The sequence below is a fragment of the Pipistrellus hanaki genome (assembly GCF_964339955.1).
Source record: "Pipistrellus hanaki genome assembly, chromosome: 13".
NCBI classification, from domain to species: domain Eukaryota; kingdom Metazoa; phylum Chordata; class Mammalia; order Chiroptera; family Vespertilionidae; genus Pipistrellus; species Pipistrellus hanaki.
Window position 1 is genome coordinate 50,529,320 of NC_140515.1, and position 19,187 is coordinate 50,548,506.

Here is a 19,187-nt window from a genome sequence, read left to right on the forward strand (position 1 = left end):
CAGATGAAAAATGACAAGAACATATGATTTCATTCATATGTGGGGCATAAAACAAAAAGCAATAAATGGACAAACAAAACAAACTACAAATAAATTCATAGATACAGACAACAGAATGGTGGTTACCAAAGGGGGAGGGGAATGAGGGGAGAATGAAGAGAGTAAAGGGGATCAAATACATGGTAATGGAAGAAGATTAAACTTCATGTGGCTAGAACCCAATGGATTATACAGACATTGTATTATGATGTTGCACAGTTAAAATTTATATAGTTCCATTAACCAATATTTCCCCAAAAAGTTTAATTTTAAAAAGATGAATGGATAGGTGAAAGTTCCTCTGATGCAGCAAATGATACACATAACAGAAACTCCTGCTCTGAACAACTATGCTGTCTCATGCTTCTCATCTCACTTCAAAAGAATTGTAGTTGGCCTGGATTGTCCTTTTAAAAAGAAAAATACTCAGAATAAAAACTTTGGTTTTAGGCATTTGTCAGTGATGTGGTGAGACATTAATTGCACATTGGAGTAGGAACTCCTGGGTGATGTGACTGTATCTTGAATAGTGATCCTTTCAGTAACTGCACCACACAATCTGAATATCTATACTAATAAAAGACTAGGTAGCCCTTATGCCCTCACATGATGCCCTTACATCATCACAAGATGGCCACCACAAGTTGGCCATCACAAGATGGCCTGCAGGGGAGGGCAGTTGGGAGCCAACAGATGACAGCAGTTGGGAGTGACCAGGCTGGCAGGGGAGGGTAGTCAGGGGCCATCAGACCAGCAGAGGAGCAGTTAGACATCAATCAGGCTGCAGGGGAATGGTTAGGGGGCAATCAGGCAGTCAGGCAGCTGAGTGGTTTGAAGCCAGCAGTACAGGATTGTGGAGGGGTTCCAGATTGGAGAGGATGCAGGCTGGACTGAGGAACACCTGCCTTCCTCACCCCTGTGCATGAATATTGTACACCCGGACTCTAGTATTGTATAAAAATGAATAAGAAAAAAAAATCACAAATGTATTAGCCAACTCCATGACAAACAGGAACAGAAATCACCCTGGTTTAACATTAATTACTCTGAGAATTTAAATTATTAGAATGGAAAAGAGAGGCTGATTTAGATACAATCTGCAGGAATTGTGTGGGATAATAGACCCTTTGTAGTATTAAAAGTTAGCTTTTATCAATTTTAATTTTGCAGATAACTTTTTGTTTACTAAAACAGGTGATTCTTTCAAATAACTTCTTTCCTTTTTATACTCTCACAATCTTCAAGACATAGTAGGCATTAAATAATTTGGTCAAAGGATTCAGGATTTTAAACCCAATTTAAAATTCAGATAAGGATACTCAGCTGGCTCTTCTTTTAGCATAATTAATACTTGTATGACTATAAATTATGAAAAGTATAAAATATAATTATTTTAGAAATAGAAATGGAATAGAAATATTGTAGAAATTATAAATTATGAAAAAACAAAAGCATTAATGTGAACTTTAATTATCAGTATTTTAATTAATACACAGGCTTGGGCAGACGTAGGTTTACAGATGTTTGTAAGGAAAATAGTACAATAATTAATAAATAAAATTATAAATATGAACTGTGTTTTTTGTTCTCACAACTGTAACCCTACATTTGCCACCCCACCATATTGATATGTATTTTAGCCAAGGTTAGTTGCTCATTTATGCCTGTATTTTGTAAAATAAGGACCTTACTTCCATGGTTATTTGTTTATATATTGTCATAATCTTCCATGTTACTAAATATTTTTCTAAACATAATTTTAATGAATGCTGAATATTTTATGGGGTAGGTAAATCATACTATGGTTAACCAATCCTCAATTAAACATTTAGATTTTCTGTTACAATAAATCTATGATGAGCACTCCTGAATACTCTGTGCATCTTTGTTAGGATCTTCAGAGGATCTACATACTTCTCAAAAATCTCATCAAGGATTAATACCTTAAGAAAAATGCCTGTGGACAGTTATTGTATGCAAAGTATATTAAAATAGAAAAAAAAACTGAAAGTGCTTTATGTAATTTCTTTGATAAATAAAAGCATCAGTAGGTGTAAATTTTAGAAATGGTCATTAGATTATAGTTTTCTAAATTGTATATTCATTGTAACCGTTCAAAAGAGGCATTTACTCAGATAATTCCAGTTTCAGTTGAATGATTTTGGAATAGCAATTTCATTATAATCTTTATTTATATTATTAATAAGCCCATGTAAGAAAAGTATATAGAAAGAGAGAAATAACAGCATATTATTTTGAAAGAAATAATACTTTACAAGTCATTTCCATGGCAATTAATGTGTTTTTATAAAAGGAAGTGGAAATTTGTGGAATGATATAAACATCATTTATTTTGATACCACTTCGATATATAAGACCACATAAAATTTGAAGAGCACTTACCATCCAAAGATAATTTTGAATTTATAGAAGTACTCATGAGGCAAGATTATGGAGATAATGAAAAGATCAGTGGTTTCCAGGCGTGTGAGTTGGGGAGATGATGGAGAGGAGGATGAGTAGGTGGAGCACAGAGGATTTTTAAGGCAATAAAAACATTTTATATGATATTATAATGATGGATACTTGACATTATGTATGTGTCTACATCAATAGAACAAGAGTGAATCCTAATGAAAACTATGGACTTTGGGGGCATTATGATTTTTCAATGTGGGTTCATAAGCTGTAACACATGTACCACTCTGACAAATGATGTTGATAGTGGGGGGAATTATGCATGTTGGGGAGCAAAGGTCTACATAGGAAATCTCAGTATCTTTCAATTTTGCTGTAAACATAAAACAGCTTTTAAAAAAAGTCTCTTATGCAAAGTACTCATATGTTCACACATTCTTTTTTCACCTGGAAACACCAAATCTCTTTAATGTTTCCTTCTTCACTGGCCCCAGGCCTGCAAAGTCATTCTGGAAGTACATTAACTACTTAATGCCCTAGAAGTAACCCTCATCCAGTGGGGGATGGGGTCGAGTGGCAAATGCCCAGGTTGTCTTCCCATTATCAGCTGGGCAATCCTGGAAGGTATTCTACTTGCTTCTTAGGAGGCCCAATGGAATCAAATTCATTTTGTTCACTAGTAGGAAAAGAACACACATTTATTATCTCACAGTTTGCTACATCAAGAGTCTTGGAACAGCTTAACTGGTTCTCTGCTTTCAGATTTCACAAGGTTGCAAGTTGTTGGTTGGGGCTGCAGTCTCATCTGAAGCTCCACTGGGGAAGAACTGCTTTTCAAAATTGTAACGTTGTTGGCAGCATCTAGTCCATTGTAGACTATTAAACTAAGAGCTTCTATCTTTTGCTAGCTGTCAGTTAAAGATGTATCTTGCCATGTGGACCTTTTCAATCTCACTGCTTGCTTCTCAAAGTCTTCAAGAGAGAAGTTCATCTAAAAAAATGTTAAAATCTTAAGTATCACTATCACAATAGTAACATCCCATCACTTCTGTCATAGTCTATTGATATAAATAAGTTATCTGTTCATAGTCAAGGGAGCAGAAATTTTATAAGACATGAATACCAGGAGGTGGGGATCTTAGGCATTGTTTATGCTCCTTAATAACTGGAATCAAGCAATTTGTAGTGAATATTTTCTAATAGTTTAAAGAAACTAGTTGAATAGTTTAAAGAAACAATGTTATTCTTATAGAAAACAAGCTAACTTACACATTTTATTGTATGCAAATAATTCAAGGGGAGGCCTGCTAGACTGAAAATAAAATCCTCTTCTGCATTGGTCTGGGGTTTCCTTATGATACATCTGCAGAATGAATTTTTCAGGGGAAGTGATCATTTATGTCTATTTCATTGTCTCTTGGAAAGGCTAATTTCTTTCAAACAACCAGGGCTCATTAATTTAGACTACTTTTTGGAAATCCAGCCAAAATATTCAGAAATAACTATAATCATTCAAATAGATCACATAAGTTCTTACTATATAAAAACCATTATACTGTAGAGTTTGAAGTGTATAATGTTATAATTTATTAAGCCCCTATATTAAAGAAGAGTGACATCACTGTCCATAATTACAATAGCTCAAGCTGTACCAACAAAAAGGTCCTTAGTTTTGGAATCAACAAAACCTGCTTTAGGAATTTATAGTTTTCCTTGTTAACTTAATTTTTTTTTTCTATTTTAATTGTCTCAGGCTTATTGGTATTAAAGAACTGAATGCCTTGACATTTTGTTAATGTTAATTTAATTAAATGATCTTATTCTTAGACTCCAAACCCAGCTGTTCCTGAGAAATTGATTTATAGACTCCAAATTGTCTTAAGTTGTATCTCATAATTGTTAGGATGGCTTCAGTCAAAAGTAGGGAGAAGGACTTGGTGACCTAAATAAGAACTAGAAGTCTGGAATCTTAGGCATTGTTTATGCTCCTTGATAAATGGAATTAAGCAATTTTACTTCTCTTGAATCTGCTCTCTACTAACATGGCGGTAGATAAAATCCAAATTTCTTTAAATGTTCTCTTGAGTTTTGCACTATTTGGCCCCATGCATACTTCTTCAGCTTCAACTTATACCAGCTCCTCCCCGCGCCCCCCTTTCCCGGCTCTTTTATTCTAGCTACTCTAGTACTTTTCCCAGTTGTCAATGTTCTCTTCATCACCCTGCCTTTGCAAATACTGTTCTCCTGACCTTAATTAATAAAAACACTCTTAATAAACTCACGTTCTTTCTCTCTGTCCCCTGTCCCTCTCTTTAGTTAACTCTATCTCTTTAAGCCTAGGTTCAATTTTAGTTGAGATTTAATCTCAATTTTATAGCATTTTCAAGCAATATGTACCTGTTTCCACTAGCAATGAACATACTTGTAATATTTTACAGTTTGTGTGGCTATATGTCTGTTTCACTAGATTGACAGGGCAAACAGAAAACAGCTGGTCCAGAGGACAGAATAGGTGAACAAAAATTAGAGTTTATTCTTAAAGTAATGAGACATATGCCTACCTAAGGAGTCAGGGAGAATGTAGTGGACAGTCAGATTCCTTTGGAAGTAAACTTTAATCCAGAGGCAGGCAGGGCAGATTTTGAACACATAAATTAAATTTTAAAACTAACGTTTCAGGAATATTAGTTCAGCCGTTGTAGGCAGGATAAATGGTAAACCAGGAAGTAAGAGTTCAAGCTTGAAAAAAAAAAGTAAGTATACAGCCTCAGATGGTGGCCTTAGGAGTAGAAACGAATTGGTTTATACTGTGATAATCATTTTTCTTTAAGTATCTTTGAACAAGTTCACATTGCTGCCTTGGCACAGATTTTTCCTGGAAGACTTTCAAAGGGTAAGAACCACTTTAAAGTTGCAGACTCAGATTGTCAAACTATTCTTCAAAATGCTTGAATTGATTTATACTCTCCATCAATAAGTACGGAGTTGTCACTTTCCCCATTGATAATCACCACTCTTTTTTTTTTTTTCAATCTCAAAGGCCACTGAGAAGTTCATTTCCGTTGCCTTGTATGCCTAAGAACACCTCTACAACCACACCAAACCATACTTTTAATCTGTGTCTGTCTGCCCTTGATCTTCAAGTGCCTCTCACTTTAATGTTTCTGTTGCCTCTCTAGTTTTCTCACATTCTTTCAACATGGGGATATCTGAGAGAACTCCAAAGAGACTGTCTCAGAGCAAAGTGATTAAATAGATAATATTCTTAGAACCAAAGAAGACAGAGGAGATATAAGAACTTTACACACAAAAAGAGATGACCTAATTAGAGAATACAGCCATATGAAGGGGGAAAATATCTCCCATGCAGGTAAAGGAATAACTTGAGGAGTCTCAGTTCAAAAGTTAAGATCATTTGGCATCATAACTAGAAAATAAACTTAATATCCATATTATTACATGGTTACTTATAATTGAGATGTGATATTATTTCAAATAAATCTATAACATCTAGATTATTAGTCTATTCAATTAACATTTAATATAAAATTTAATAAAACTTCTTTATTAGAGTTCTTCCATCGTAAAAAAATAAAAATAAAACTAGGGAAGGAATTTATTAATGAATACAAAATGAGATGGGATGTGCTTACACAGATCCAAGGCCTCCTTAAGATCCGAAACCTTCAGTTAATTCCACTTGTACATCACCTTCATTTCAATTCAGGACAGTTTATAAAGCTCTCTATGGGAATAGCTTATTGAAATAATTATATACTATATCATAGGCCACAAAATTGGAATCTTATTGACTTGAGTTTGCTTCACTGGGAAAAACAGGCAATTAAAATATAATTGTGAGTGTGTGTGTGTGAGTGTGTGTGTGTGTGTATATATGTGTGTATGTGTGTGTGTTACCCAAAGTTTTTGTAGTAGGTAGGGAGTTGATACACCTGGAAGGGGCACCAGCTGTGGATTTTATACTGGGTATTCAGATATACAGAAAAAAACTAAGACCAGAAGTATCATTAAATGGTGAAGGGACATCTCTTGTCTCTGTGAATTGTTGTTGACACAGTCCAGGACTCTGGATCTACTGCCCTTGCATTGGCCACTTGGTCTCATGTTAGCCTTACCCTCAACACAGCTTTCTGATTCTTCAATTGCTCTTCTCCCCACAAAAGAAAGACCTTTCATTCCGATACACGCTTGTTTCCACATGACCTCATTAGTTTCCCAGTACACTGGCCTGTGTTTCACTAATCTTTAGCTGGTACTCATTCTGTTACGCATTCTTATCCTCAGTTGAAAGATTTGAGGGTGCCGTAACCAACTGCATCCAAATTTCACTTTCCAACACAAATAGTTATTGGGAGTTTATTCCACACACCCCTTCTCAATCTTCCTGTGCCTCACTCCCTTTTTCAATTCTATTTCGATTCAACGTATTCTGCTTCTCTGTTTGCATAAACTGCAAATAATAGAATCAAAGAATAAAAACACCAGGACAAGCAAAAACGTTGGAAAACATCTACTACATTCTACATTGGAAAATGGTTTTGGTGTGGATGCAAAATTTCTTCAATTGATACCGATTGTCTAGATCATCTAATTGATAAGATAGTGAGGGTTCATTTGTACCCAATGAGAAAGCTCTATGATTGATTAATGATTTCTGGTTTAGTTATGGGACTACAGAGTGAGGTCATTTGCACTGGAAATGCCAAACTCTGATCTAGTCCACCCTCTTTTTTTCAGTGGAAGGGTCTAAGGTTTTTAAAGTTTAAATAACTGCCTTTCTAACAAATACATAGCTAGTCCCTGCTGAAAAGACAAACCAGATTTTCTGAGTCCTAGGAACCAGTGTCCAGGTATTAAAGATAACTAATTCCAAGAGTTACATTATCTTTTCTTCTCCCATGTTCCAGGGCATCATAGTCACAATTCCTTAAACCTTTCACTTCTTTATTCTTTTCTTTTCCAGCACCTAAGGACAGTCTCTTTCCTTCTTACTTTCTGCCAGTACCCTGCTAACTGTTTTTCTTTTGTTTTGTTTTGTTTTTGTTTGGGCCTCTCACTGATTACTGCTCCAATTAGTCCTATTCTCTGCACTAGATAAATCTTTCTAAAGCACTAATATGATAATCTTACTATCCAGCTTTACTAACAATAACAATATAAATATTTCCAAGATTAAATTTATTGCTCTAACTACATTTTAAGGTATTCCATTACCTTTTCACTTGAGAAAATGCAATTCCTACTATGACTCAATGGACAACATATTCACCAGCTATTATGCTTTGTTATATACCTGAATGTGGCATTATAATTTCTACCTAACAAAAACCCTTCATCTGTTTTCTCTAGCCTATTGTTGCCAACTGCTTTTCTACCTCTCCAGCATCTCATTCTAATCTCACAATACAAAGATCCACACACATAGATTCACAGTTGACTTTTACCCAACAGAAATCTCATCAGTGCTATGAGTCGCTGGAAATAACCAGGAAATCAAAGCATTATGTGAGAACCTTCACATGTGAAGAGTCGCAAAGAATGTTGGCTCAGATCTATGCCATACATAGTAAGAAACCCAATAATTATTTTTCTTATAATGATGTTGTTATGAAAAGATTGCAGTTACTCAGACTGGCTATAATTTTATTAATTTGAAGCATATCTACATACTGATTTTCTCTTAAAATAGACTCTTTAGAATCCCCAGACAATTCTTTTCATTACTTTCCTGAAATTGATCAATTTCATCCCTGGCTTGTTTGACAGTCAACAATGAAATTGAATTGCTTTTGAACAAGTAAATGGGTTCCCACTCTTTTTCTTACTTGAAAGAAAATACTTATTTGCAGCACAAATAAACACTACACATGTCCATTTCCACAATATAAAAATTCTTTGAAGAATGCACTCAACTAGAAAATATAGGGGTAAGAAACTACACACAAGTCTAGAAACTGCATTAAGGGGAAAAAAATAAATCTGTCAGTGTCTGTACCTATTTATTCCTTGTATAAGGGACAGCTGTGGCACCAAAAGTTTCAGTTATTTTAGGCATCTCATAACTATAAGCCTAGTTGGGTGAGGTTGCAGTGTGTGGGGCAGAAGGATAAAAATCTAAACTAGATATACTAGGAGTATTTTTCCCCTTTAATGTTGTTTTTGTATTTATTTATTTATTTATTTATTTATTTATTTATTTACTGTTGGTTTAGAGAGTTTAATATGGAACTTGCATACAGAAATGGGTCCTGGGCAGCCACAGGATGTTCAGATCTCTGCATTACTCTCTTTCTTCACCACTCTCTTTAATCTGTCCTTTGAGAAGGTCTTACCAGCTAGGAAAGGAGTGCATGGGTGGTCAGGCAGAGACCAAAAGGCTAGATGCCAGCAGACCCCTAGGCCAGGGTGGGCTAAGAGATAAGTACCATCTAGAGCTACTGCCCCAGAGTAATAGAAATTCCATGACTATCCTGACCTCTGCACATTTTCCAGAGTCCACCAGGGGAAAGGAAAAAAGTCAAAGGTCTGGCTCATTCACTCAGACGTTAAAATGGCGGGATTAGCTTCAAGGTGGAGTCAGGACTGTCCACACATCCCTTACCTGTGATTGAATTACATTTGCAAGGTGACTAAGAAAGGAACTTACTGGTTTCAAAAGAATTGTTGGTGTATATCTCTTCTCCGTGACCATCCCCACCAAGAAGTTGGGACTAGACCAAAAAGAAGTTAGTGAAGCTCATTTCCTTTGCAAGTCATTTTCTTCAGGGCCCTCTGATAGGCAAACCCTGGGGCCAGTTTGGAATGCTCCAGTGAACTGGTTGAAGGGGAAAGACCTGAGTTCCTTGAATTAATCTGAAGAATCAATAATTGTTTTTATTAATTTTAAGAGAAAATACTAGAAGTTGATGATGGTTAAGTTCTGGATATAAGTAGTCCCACAGAGCCCTGTAGTTTATTCAGATTCCCTGAAGATCATGCACTGTGTCAAATCTTAATGTATAAGTAACAGAGCATCAAAATACTTGAGAAAAAAATGATGCAACTGCAAGGAAAAATAGGTGAATCCAATCTTAGGGTTGGTGACTTTATCATCACTCTATCAGAAATGGACATATCAAGCAGGCAGAAAATCAGTACATAAAGTTGAATTTATACCACCAGTCACCTGGATATAATTGAAATCATAGATGACATAATAAAAAAACAGCATAGTTACATGTTCTTCTTGAGTTAACAAGATAAAGCACATTCTGGGCCATAAAATATACCTTAACCAATTTAAAATAGTAGAAACTATACAATGTCTGCTCTCAGGCCACAGTGGAATTAAATTAGAAATCTATAACAGAAAGATAGCTGAATACTTTGAAAATACTTGGAGATTAAACTGCATCCAGTAGGTAACACATGGGCTAAAGAAGAAAGATCTCAAGAGTAATTTGAGAGTCTTTTGAGCTAAATGAAAATGAAAATATAATTATCAAAATCTATGGGGTGCAGAGACAAAAATTGCTTAGAAGGAAATTTATATCATTGAATGCATGTGTTAGAAAAGAAGAAAGATCTAAAATCAATAATGTAAAGTTCCACCTTGGGAAACTAGAAAGAGAACAGCAAATTAAATCCAAAGGAAATAGAATAAAAGAAGTAATAAAAATTAGAGGAGAACTCAAGGATATTTGAAACAGGAAGTAGAGAAAACAAAACCATGAACTCTTTTTCTTTTTTTTTCTTTTTTTTTTTTAGGTTAATTAAGTCAATAAGTCTCTAACCAGGCCAATGAAGAAAAAAAAGAGAGGACAAACATATATAGAATCAGAAATAAAAAAATGTGTGTGTGGGGGGGGGCAGGTATTACTACAGAGCCCATAACCATCAAAATGATAATAAAGGATCTTGAACAACTCTATGCCCACATATTTATTAAAGTGGATGAAATAGACCAATTCCTTGAAAGACAATCTATCAAAACTTACCAAATAGACCATCTGAATTCAAGAATTGAGTCAATGATAATAACATTCCAAAAGAAAAAACATTGGGAGCAGATGGGTTTACCAAATATTAAGAAAGAGATCATATCAATTCTCTACAGTTTTTTCAGAAGATAGAAATAGAGGGAAGGAATACTTTGTAACTCATTCTATGAGGCCAGCATTACTCTGGTACTAAAACCAAAGATATTAAAAGAACTGCTGACCAATATTTCTCATGAACATAAATGCAAAAAGAAATCATCAAAAATATTAGCAAATCTAACCTAACAATGTATTAAAAATGAGACATCACAACCAAGTGAGATTTACCCTTGTTATGCAAGATTTATCCAATCTTAAAAAAAAATCAATGTAATAAGCAAAAGGAAATACTAGTAAAAGGAATACAAATTGGGAAGGAAGAAATAAAATTTTTGTTTGCAGTTAATGTTATTGTCTGTGAAGAACATTTGAAAGAATCAAGAACTAAAACCTCCTGTAGCTAATAAATGATGATAGTAAGGTAGCAAAATATGCAAAGTTGATTTTTTATATACCAAATATGGACAAGTGGAATTTGATATTTAAAACTCAATACTACTCTCAAGTTTAGAAAAAAATCAATACTGCTTTTATTAGCATCCACAAAATGAAATGCTTGGGTTTAAATCTAACAAAATATGTGCAAGATATATATAAGAAAAAATTCCAATGAATTAAATTTAAAAATGAAATAAATGGTGAGATGTTCCACATTCCTGAAAGGAAGGCTCAAGATTGACAAGATGTTTATTCTTCAAAAATTAATCTATAGATTCATTGTAATTCCAATCAAAGTCCCAACATTTTGTTAATATTGAAAATCAGATTCTAAGATTTATTAATGGAGAAGCAAAACACCCAGAATAGCCAACATATTAAAGAAAAACAAAGTTGGAAGACTAATAGTTCCCAACTTCAATATTCACTCTAACACTATATTAACCAAGACAATGTGGAATTAGCAAAAGAATAGATAAATAGATCAAGGGGACAGCATCGTCCAGGAATAGAACCACCTAAATATAGTCAACTGATCTTTGACAAAGGATCAAAGGCAATGCAATGGAGCAAAGATAGACTCTTCACAAATGGTTGGAACAACTAGATATCTACAGGCAAAAAACACAACAGCATATCTAGACACAGACCTTACATCGTTTGCAAAAATTAACTCAAAGTTGACTATATACTTAAATGTAAAACACAAAATGATATAACTCCAAGATGATAAAATAGAATACACTCTGACCTTAGGCATGGCAATGACTTGCTAGAAACAATGCAAAAAAAAGGAATCATAAAAGGAGCAATTACTAAGCTGGACTTCATTAAAATTAAAAATTCTTCTCTGGGAAAACCAGGAATGAACCCTAATGTAAGCTATGGACTTCCAGTGATAACAGTTTGTCAGCATACATAATTCACTTCTCTAGAGAGATGTTGATGGTGGGGGAGGGCATTGTATGGGGGGAATGGGTTATGGAGAAGTTGTGTGTACTTTCTGATCAATTTTGCTGTACATCTAAACCTGCTCTGAAAAATAGTTTATTTGAAAGGGGGGGGGGGGAAAGACCCACCAACTTAATTTTTAAACTGTTAATGATATTTCATAACATGAACATCATGTAATTACTGAAGGATCCTATTGATGGGTACTTATGTATTTGTGGTATTTTCTTTGTTAAAAATAAGGCTATCAGGAAAACAGTTTTTACATTTGTTAGAGTAGAAATTGTCCAAGAGACCCAGGAATATGAAAGTTGATATTAATTGACAAATGCCCTCTGAAACCTGATACCAAGTTTTAGCCCATCAGCAGCACATGATAGTTACTTTTTTCCCCCTGAAATAATACTAATTTTGAGCGGTATTACTATTTTTAGTCTTTACCAAACTAATAGTGGGAAACATGCTTTATTCTAAAACAATTCCATGTTTTTTGTCGTGTAACTGAGAAATTCTTCATATGTTTTTGGACTAGTTATACTTCTTTCAGTAATTGGCAATGTTTTCATTAATGTTATTATTTTATTGATCCACTTTCCTTTCATTATTTAAAATAACTAAATGATTGAGCTAAGTACCCAAATTAAAATGTTAAAATATAATATGAACCTTCAAGAGAGAAAGAAAAAAGGTAATAAATTCATCATGTGTAAGTTATAATACTTAGAAAAATAAAAAGAACAAGTTTACATTTTAAAAATGTTTTTATAAAAGATCACTAAAATAAAACTTTTGCAAAACTTATAAAAAATTAATCATGAATATGTTAAATACTATTGAGGACAGAATCTTAGACATATGAAAGATTAAATATAAAAACATCATTCCATGCTAATCCATTTGAAAATCAGGATGCAATGCCTTTTTTAAGGAGATTAAAATTACTAAACTGATTTAGAAGAGCCTAATATCAGAGTAAGAAAGTTTTAAAATTTGCCCAAAGTACCTAAATAAATGCTTCACGAGTATTTATTCCCTAGTTAAATTTTTTAAACAAGTGAAAAATATAAATATGCGTTAGGTGAAAACGTCCTTACTGAAGTAGGTAATATATTACAGGAAACACATTTGAATAAAAAAAAATTGATTGTTGAAGTTATGAACCTTGCTTAAGGAATTTAAAAGTCAGCATTCTTCATTGGTCCTTAGCGATAAGAGTTTCAATGGATTCTATTTATATACTCAAGAATTACACATTGTTGGAATAAATAAATAGAATCTATTGGAAGCTACAGGAGATGTTGAATTCAAACTGTGCATGTCTCAGGAATGTTATTTCATTAAAATCTATATATTTTATTTGCAAAAATAAATTTGCAATGGTGATTTAGTTGCAAATAAGGTCCTCTTTAGATAGGTTTATGGATGAAGTCTATCAAACCTTCAAAGAATTACAATATTAAATGCAATATTACATTCTAGAATCTAGAAAAATGCCAGCTTTCCCATTAATACTATACTGCTAGCATAATGCTAAAATGGAATTAGATTTTTAAAAATAGCCCAATGAGAATGTGAAGATCAGTTCAACTAGAATACTAAATAAATACAATTTTATTTTTAAAATAGTTGCAATTCAAGTTGCAATCAAGGAATGAATTAAATGTGTAGATTCACCAGGCTATTTGCTGAATTTATTTTATTTTTTTACTTTTTCAGAACAGAGTTTATTCATGATTTGCCATATTTGGAAGATATGTTTGGACACATTAATGTGATACATTTTTTTACTCAAACTCAAGGTCCATCACACAAGAGTACCAGTATGTACATTTCTGATCAAGCTGCTCACTTTTGAAGAGAATGTTGGATGTAAAGCACTATATAAATGTAATGTTAATAGCCCTGGCCAGTTGACTCCATTGGTTAGAGCATCATCCCAATATGCTAAGGTTGTGGGTTCAATCCCCAGTCAGGGCACATATAAGAATCAACCAATGTCTGCTCTCTCTCTCTCTCTCTCTCTCTCTCTCTCTCTCTCTCTCTCTCTCTCTCTCTCTCTCTCTCTCTCTCTCTCTCTCTCTCTCTCTCTCTCTCTCTCTCTCTCTCTCATCACTCCAATTAAAAAGGTGCTGTTAATGAAGTGTTCCTATAGTATATAATTAAGGATGGCAATGCTTGGATGTCGCTGTAAGCAGAAAGCTGCAAATATCTGGAAAACAATGTCTTTTTAAACATTACTGCTACTCAGGTGAATTTAGAATCAAAACATGAATTCATTATAAATTTTCTTGCTGACACTGGTAGCATCTGTGTCTTAGACCTTCTCAAGAATAGCTTCTTTAGTTTGAAAATCACAAAATGATGTTACATGAATTTAACTACTCAACATTGAGAATTCCATGATATCTGTAATTTATTACACAAGGCCACTTTCATGTGACGAAGTGAATTATGAGAGACAACACAATGAAAGAGAATTAAAAGCGTTTGACAAAATCAAACACCCTTTCTTTATAAAAACCCTCGGCAAAATTGGAATAGAGGGTTCATACCTCAACATAATAAAGGCCTTATATGACAAACCTACAGCCAACATCATACTCAGTGGGCAAAAACGAAAACAATTTTACCTAAGAACAGGAATGAGACAGGGATGCCCACTTTCACCACACCTGTTCGACATAGTTCTGGAAGTGTTAGCCATAGCAATTAGACAAGAAGAAGAAATAAAAGGTATTCAAATTGTAAAAGAAGATGCAAAACTGTCATTATTTGCAGATGACATGATACTGTACATAGAAAACCCTAAAGACTCCATCAAAAAATTGTTAGACTTAATAAATGAATTTGTCAATATAGCAGGATACAAAATTAATGCTGAGAAATCTATGACATTTTTATACACCAATAGTGAAGTTACAGAAAGAGAGATTAAAAAACAATCCCATTTACCATCGCACCAAAAAAAAAAAAAAAAATTAAGATACCTAGGAATAAACTTAACTAAGGACTTTTGGTAAGACCTGTACTGGGAAAACTACATGAGACTGAAAAGAGAGATAGAGGAAGACATAAACAGATGGAAGAACATACCGTGTTCATGGATTGGTAGAATCAACATCATTAAAATGTCCATACTACCAAAGCAATCTATAGAATCAATGCACTCCCCATTAAAATGCCAGTTGCTTATTATACCTCAAGGTGGTTCCATATCTAGAAAGAACTTAAGAACAATCAGTTCAGAACCATTTATTTTGTACATACTGTATGTCAGACAGAAAACCCTTTGAGGACACAGCATGAATAAATTATAGGTCTTGCCCTTGAGGAGGTCCCAGTCTGAAAGAATAAAACAGTTCTATAATGTGCATCCAGAGTGGATTTGCTTCAAGAGGAAAATTATTTTCTGTTTCAAGAGTCACTTGCACTAGCAGTAAAGTCCTGCCTTAACTGAAATCCTCCGCAGAATACCTATCACATAAAGGACACCTCAGGGAAGTGCCTTCCTTTGGAGTGTATGCCTGGATTTTGAATTTTCACTTTCCCTAAGCCCAGTTCAGTGGGTGATTGTGGGTTGATTCACACATCAAGAAGAGCGCAAAGCTCTACCTACTTAACCTTTGTAACCAGCTACTGCTGGAGAAATAATAAGCAAGTCTTAGGAGAGGAAAAGTATTGCTTGAAAGTCTGCAGTCCTTTTAATCTTGTGAAAGATGGGACATAAATCAGTAAATAACAAAAACATCTAGAGGTGCAATTACATTTTCTGTCCACTTAAAAACACTGGGAAGATGTGGTTGGTTCAAAAATATTTCTTCCTTTGACAGTAATAACAGACCAATTTTTTTCCTTTGCAACTTAACCCAGGAGTCAGGGTCTGGGTTAGAGTCCTTCCAATGAGCCAGAAATACTCTAATAAAAAATAAGTCTAAGGCCTTTCTCAAATTAGAAACATGGATGTATTTAAAGCTATGTCTTAAATAGCTCCAAAAAATGATATTTATACACAGAATCATAGAGGTAGTTGGAATCTTAGAAGTTAAGTGACTAATTTCAAGTGAGAAAAAAAGTGTTTTACCAAAAGCAAGATAGCTACTTTTAGGTATTATCATATTATACTTATGCCTTAAGTACAAAACAATCTGCGAAGAATTTGGTCCAATATCAATTGTTTCCTCTCCATTTTTGTAGTTCAGCATGAATTTCATTTCCTTAATGTAGAATTGTTGGTTTTTTTTCTCTGATTGGTTTGATTAAAAAGGTGATGACATTTACTTTGCTGGAGTGGGTACCAACATGCTGTTAAATATTAGGTGTAAAATAACTTGCCTAAATATTCAAATGAAAAGCATTCAGTGGATGTGTGCTCAGAATTCATCAATATATGTTTTCTTCGTTTTAAAACTAATTCTTCTTTCACTTAGGATCTGAATTGTTGAACTGAGAGTTTTGATGTAGTGTTTTAGGCTAGCATACATCTTGAGACCTAATGATAATAGGAACTAAGAAGGAAGGCAGAATTCATCAACAGATTAAGTGGAATGGTTTGGAGGGATAAATAAAGAAAGGTAGAATTATGTCAGTGACTGATGAAAACTTTTTAATTATTAAAGATTAGATCAGAGCAATTGGGAATATGCTACAGTGGCTGCCAAGTGGAACCAACTATATGACTCAGAATCAATCTCTCTCTCTCTCTCTTCTGCCTTTAATTGTAAACTCAGATACACAAAACCAGACATAATGAATGGTTAGCATGATGAAATATTTTAAACCAAACAATCTTATATCAAACAGCACTCAGATCAAGCAATAGAAGTTTACAAAATAATGGAAAAGGTCCTCCCCTTCCTCCAAATGGAATTATCTTGATGTTCATGACAGCCTTGCAATATATATACCTAAGTGACCATTATGACTGAATGACCAGAATGCTCAACCAGTCGCTAGGATGCGCACTGATCACCAGGGGGAAGACACTCAGCGCAGGAGCTGCCCCCTGGTAGTCAATGCACTTCAATGGCCAACTTCCCTTGACCAGCCAACCAACTTCAACCTCCTGTGGCCCCGCCCCCCAGCTGGCAGGCCCCTTGATAGGCCTCAATTACTGGCCAGGCCAAGGGACCCCACCTGTGCACAAATTGGTGCACCAGGTCTCTAGAAGTAAATAAACATGAAAACAAGGTAAATAATAATGTAAGGTATAGACAATCAGTGGACTACATGCAGCAGTTATAAAACTTGAGACGGAAATATTCGGTGAATTCTTTATATGCAGACATGGTCTTAGCTCACTATGACCAAATCGTCCCGCTTTTGGCAGGACAGTCCTGATTTCTAACAATTTTTCCCGCATCCTGCGGCGTTTTTTTTTTTTTTTTTAAAGTCCCGATTTTTGGAAAGAATCTTTGGGAAGAATCTTTCCAATCTTTCCAAAAATTGGGACTTTTTTAAAACGCCGAGGGACGCGGGAAAAATGTTAGAAATCGAACTGTCACGCCAAAAGCGGGATGATCTGGTCACCTTATCTTAGCTTCTAAGCATGTAAAGGTGAACAAAATAAAATACACCCTTTTAGAGGTGACATTTGAATGGCGCAGACAAACAACAAACAATGTAATATGTAGTACAATTGTTGTTATTGGGGGGAAAAACAAGAGATGGTGAGCATAGAAAGGAAGGGCCTTTGGAGCCAGGGGCATTTGAGCAGAGAGCAAAGTAAGGTTGGTGAAGAGGATTCCAGACAGACTGAATAGCAAGGTAAAGTCACTCTCTGAATGAGAGAACGGCTAGAGTGGGTGACTATTCAGAGATAAATTCAGGGAGTGGAAAGTACAGATCATGGAGGGGCTCAGAAAACTTGGTGTGGAGTTTGGATTTCATTTGAATTAAACTGGGAAACCATTGGAGGGTTTTAGCAAGGAAGTGACCATCATACTTATGTTTTCAAAGATTATGTCAGCAGTGAGGATAGGAGTGGTGTTAGGGTGTCTTTGTGGTAAGTTTAGAGAAAGATGATGGTAGATGATGCGTAGAATATTATGGAAAGATCTTCAAAGTGTATTACTGGATTTTTTTTTTTAAAAAAGCAAAACCTTATTAGTGTGTGATTCTAGTTAAGTGAAAATAGTACTTTCACCACAGAATATAAGCTGTACATATGTGTAAAAACCTATTTTAAAAGTTTAAAAGTCAAGAGAGACATAGAAGGCATCAGACCTAAAATACAAGAGAAATAACTCTGGAAACAGAGAGGGTAGGCATGGGTAGGGATGGACTACTTTTGTATGCTTTACTTTTATTTTTGCAACAATAAAATATTTGTTGATTGGATGTATCAAATGCAAATTATGAGAATTTAAGGAATCTAAAATAAATATTATAAAGATTTTTAATGGCTCCCTTAAAAAAAGATCCATATTTTAAAGACTCAGTCTTTCTGAAGGCATAAACTAAATCTAATAATTTTACAATTACAAATGTACTGTCAAGTGATAATATTACAAATTGAATTTTGGAAAAGGTTAGATATACATTTATGTGGAAGATGTGAAGGATGTTGAGAAGGTATGAGAACACGTGCAGACGTAGGACAAGTTATGCAAAATTTTTTTTATCTAGAACTGCTGATAGAAAATACACAGAGAGGGAAACGAATTTTAAGAACACAGTGTTTGGAATTGGAGGATCTGAATGGAACTCATGCTCCTCTATATATTCTAAGGACATGACTCAGGGTTTGTCACTTAACCTCTTTCAACTTCCATCGCCTCTCTGCTAAAATGTGGCTATTTCTACTTGATAAGATTACTGTAAGAGTAAGAGAGAGACCTAAAACCACAATTGACTGCAGCAGCTTCTATCCCTCAGGGAGTGCTTTATCATTTCTCTCTGGAGCAGGTAAACTTTTGTTTAGCAAAACAAAATGATGGGACTTTTTGGCTGTGACAATAGTTGTTTTGAGACATGATAAGAAAGAAAGTGTTTAAAATAAAGAGGATTAAATTGCCCTACATAATAAACATGAATTTTCAAGTTTCTAGAACTGGAGAGAAGCCCACTAGGTTGAGGAAGTTGGGCTCTGGACCAGGGAAAGTAGCTCAAGGTCTCCTTAAGAAAGCGACTGTCTCACAATAACCAGTTTTAACCTGTTTGCTGATTGTACAGCCTGACAACCCCACACCCATTATCCACAAATCTCAGTGAAGAACTGCTGCAGAAAAAGGCTTCCATTTGGGG